Here is a 4,974-nt window from a genome sequence, read left to right on the forward strand (position 1 = left end):
AATTTGTACATGTAAGTCTAAATTAAAATTATAATTACATGTATCTTCAAAGGAACAATAAATAGATTATTCTAGTACAAAATTATAAAGTCCTAAAGTTGGTATAGTATAGCAATACAAATATATAATATTTTTACATTTCATAATTTTCACTTGATGATACTTTACTAAAAGGAAACATTAAAAATTGATCCTACCAAGGGTTCATCTTTTTTTAATTTAATTTTATTGTCAAGGTGTACAGAGAGGTTACGATAATGAGTATATTTCTTGTCAAACATTGTTACTCCCTTTCTCATTTTTCTCTTTCTCTCCCCCTCCAACCCCATCAAGTTGTAAAGTTCATTTCCATCACATTGTCTTGTGAAGGTTTTTTTGTACATTCTTTATTATAAAAATACTGTACAGAGGGGTTACAGTTACATGAGCAAGATAATGAGTACATTTCCTATTTCCTATCAAGCATTGTTGCCTCCTCCTTTGTTTTCCCATACCATCCCTTCCCTCCCACTTCCACAACTACCCCCCCCACACCAAAGTTTTAAAGTTCTTTTTCAACATAGTGTCTTATACATCTCATTGTTACAATGGGTCAACCTGTATCTCTATTTAAGCATTTTGGTTTTTTTCCCTTCCCCTCCCTGAATTAAAGAAGTGTATATATAAGTTGCAGGGCACCAACATAGAATACAGTGAAAACAGGAGTTATACTGTGGGGGAGGAACATAACAAAGAAACAATCAAAAAAAATCACATGGCACATTATAAATACGTTAGAAACAATAATAAGAAAGAAAAAAAATTGTGTCCCTATCTTGTAGTTCATTTCACTTAACATCATATTATATGGTCATAAGTACACAGCTTTTGACCTTTTCTACTTGTCCTACACATGTACTATTTTTTGTAAATAAGGGATACCATGGGACCTTTGTTTCTTTGGGCTTGGCTTATTTCACTTAATATAATTCTTTCCAAGTCTTTCCATTTCCTAACAAATGGGGCAATGTCATTCTTTCTGATGCAGGCATAGAATTCCATTGTGTGTGTGTGTGTGTGTATGTATACTACATTTTCTAGTTATTTTTAAATATTCTCATTTCTACTCACCCTCGTTCCAAGTGATTCATTAATTATAATATCACTGCCTTATTTATTCCTCAAATTATTACATTTAATTGTAATTAAAGGAATCAGTTTGGTCAGTCAGGATATTTTGTGGTTCACAAACTTCCAGGCATTTTGTCAGTAATGTTGTCAACCTTGTAACGGTACGTGTGAATGCCTGGCTAGCCAACCATAACTTACTCAGGTACTGCAAAGGTCCTGGTGGCTAAGCTCCCCTACTTGTAGCTCTGAAACTAAGTATGTTCAGAAAAATAAAGAAAAACATGAATAGGAGAAACAACAACAACAAAACTATTGACATGATAAGAATAGGACTTGGATTTCACGCAGTGCAAAGAATGATAAATTTGTTCATAAGAAACTTGGGTTACAGTACTAGATTTGCCAGGTTTTAGCTGTATGAATTTATTTAGTTCTGGGTAAACTGTAGGAAATAAGTTTTATTATTTCTGTTCTTCATCTTTCTGATTATGTATGTATACCTTAGTTATAGATAATTATAGTTATGTATAACTTATGTATAGTTATGTATACCTTAGATAATGTATACCTTAGTTTCTTTTTAGCTTCAAACTTCCAATTACTTTCAATATTTTATAGTTACCAGTCTTTCAACAGCTGAAGGAGTTTATGAAATTCTGTTATCGATCCTTTGATTTTGTATATTTATTCATTTATTTATTTATTTTTAATTCATATTTTAATTGCGAAAATACCATACAGAGGGGTTACAATTACATGAGCAAAGTAATGAGTACATTTCTTATCAAACATTGTTGCCTCCTCCTTTGTTTTCTCTTCTCATCTCCACCACCCCCTCTCTGCTCCCTCCTTCCCTCCCCCCCACCTGCCAAAGTTGTAAAGTTCATTTTTCGACATAATGTCTTATACATCTCATTGTTTCAATGGGTCCATCTGTATCCCTATTTAAACAATTGTTTTTTTTCCCTTCCCCTCCACAAATTATACCAACATCAAATACAGTGAAAACAGGTGTTATACCATGGAGTAGGGACATACTAAGTAACAAAAAAATCACAAGGTACCTTATTAATACATTAGAAACAATCGCAAGAAAGAGAAAAAAAACTACTTGTGTCCTTATCTTGGGGTTCGTTTAGTTTAGCATCATCTTATCTGACCTTTTCTGGGTCTCATGGTTTTCCTCATTTGCAATAACTAGTATTTATCTGATTTTGTATATTTAAGAGTGTGATGTACTTCAAACTCAAGAAGAGTTCCTCAGAAGCACTTTTCTTTTCTTTTCTTTTCTTTTTTTTGGTCCAGTCGTGGGGCCTGAACTCTGGGCCTGGACTCTGTCCCTCAGCTTTTCAGCTCAAGGCTAGCACTCTACCACTTGAGCCACAGAGCCACTTCTGGCTTTTTTCTTTTTGCTTATGTAGTGCTGAGGAATCGAACCCAGGGCCTCAGGCATGCAAGGCAAGTGCTCTACCACTGAGCCACCTTCCAAGCCTTCAGAAGCATTTTTCTAAGGTCATATGTGCTCAGATATTTGGAAGTCATGATCAATCATACACACAAAGCAGCTACTTATTCCATGTCTTTGGACTTTTATGGGCCTTGAAACCTGTGTTCCAGATTCAAGAAAGTCACACAAGGATTAAGGGAAATAGTTTACAACTTTGCAAAAGATAAATAAAACAGCTAATAAAACTATATACTTGAAATTTGCCAAGAGGATTAATATACTTACCTTGAACGCTCATACAAAGGACAACCATGTAGAGATGCTAGTTAAATTAACCACCTGAACTGTGCTGTACTGATCATTTCACAATGTATATCTATATCAAAGCTTCAAATTGTATGTATGCATTAATATGTGTTTTGGGGTGTGTGTGTGTGTGTCTGTGTGTGTGTGTGTGTATGTGTGTGTGTGTGTGCACTCATCCTGAAGATTGATCTCAGGGCTTAGCTGCTGTTTAAGAGCTTTTATGTTCAATGACTCTCTACCACTTGAACCATAACTCCAGTCTTGGCTTTTTTTTTTTTTTTGGTAGTTAATTGGAGATTCTAGTTTCATGGACTTTTGTGCCCAAGCTGGCTATGAATTGTGATCCTTAGATCTCAGCCTCCTGAATCAGGTATGAGGACAAGTACCTGCCTATATATGTAACTATGAATATACATATATTTTATATGTGTATATAATTTTGCAGCCTTTCGTTAACTGCTTTGTCTAGGTTGCCCTTGAATCTCCATTTTACTATTCCTCCCTTCCACATAGATGTTTTTTCAATTTCTTAATAAGACTGCTTAAAATACAGATTGCACTTTCTGTCAGTCTAATAAAAATGAAGAATAAAATATAAACATTTTGACAATATGTGTGCTTAAGTTTTGGTGATAATATGTATAAAGCAATATAAAGTACAAGATTTATATTGACTCAAGCAAGAGGAGTATTTTTCAGATTGTTGAAGCATGCAATAGTATTGTTCATAGTAAGGGAGCTCAGATAATAACAAGAGACTATAAATTTCTTCAAAATTAGCCATATAGTATTCTACAATATATGCACATTGAGCACATGGAACACATATTCCAAAAGATAAAGATGAATGAATCAGTAAATGAATCCGTTATTTTAGTCACTAATGCACATTAAATACATCTAGTTTCATATCTTCTTTGTACTATAATATAAAATCTACTTCTTGCTTACATAGAGAATATAAGCAATTTTAAAAATCAATTCCTAATTGGCACATAAAACAAATTTTGGAATATATACACATGCACAAAATTAAAGTATTGCGACTTAAATTGAACAGTTTATAAAAATCCTCTACCCAATGCACAAAAAGCCTTGGCAAACAGAATTGTCCGTTTATTAAATATTTATGACAAGAAGAGGGTTGCATGGAATTTCAAGCCAGCTAAGATGGAAAATTTTGTAAGTTCCATATGTATGGTTGGCTGGGGAAGGGAAAGCAAATCTCACTAACTTGCCAATGAAACACTGATCGATCTAACTAATTATTTCTATAGCACAGATTTTTTTCTTGATTTAAAACACTGCATTCTTTCTTTCAACCCTAAAACTCTATCTTCTTCCTTACCAATGACAATAATTTAATTTGAATGGATGAACATTCAAAGAGAGTACTCAGGCTTTTTCACTTTCTTTTTTCAGCAACTACTCCAGGATAAATGTCCATACAATGCTATTAATAAGAATAGAACAACTAAAATATTCAGTATTATTATCACAAGTAATCCTAATAAAATTTTGTTCAAGATATTTAGTTTTACCATGAAATTGTTTCTTTTGTTTCAAATTTGACTGTTGAGACATTACTAATTTAAAGTGCACTTAGCTCTATGCCCTACGATATAAAAATTAATTTTAACATAAATTCTTATGAAGAAAAAGATTGCAGTGATGTAACTCCTTTCAATGGTTAACTGTCTTAGGGCTGATGTATATATATATGTGTGTGTGTGTGTCCTATATATATATATGTATATATATATGTATATATAAATATATATGTGTGTGTTTTATATGTAAAATACTATTATATTAATATAGGACTGAAGTCTCAGATATATCTATGTGATGACACACACTATAAGCAATAAAAATTTACCCATAATTCGAGTAATCCTCTTTTCTTACTGTATTTACAAGTGAAATGCTATACACAGAGCCCCTTAGCTCTTCTTATTCAAATTACAGGAGATGCTCAGCTCAGCATAGTGACACACATGTGTGGCCCCCAGCTACTCAAAAAGTAGCTTCTACCCTTCTGATTGAAGCCATGATTAGCTTAGGCAAAAATGGGATACTTTTCTGAAAAATAAATAAAGCAAAACAGACTA

The sequence above is a fragment of the Dipodomys merriami genome, unplaced genomic scaffold (assembly GCF_024711535.1).
Source record: "Dipodomys merriami isolate MVZ:Mamm:240054 unplaced genomic scaffold, mDipMer1.0.p SCAF_24, whole genome shotgun sequence".
NCBI classification, from domain to species: Eukaryota; Metazoa; Chordata; class Mammalia; order Rodentia; family Heteromyidae; genus Dipodomys; species Dipodomys merriami.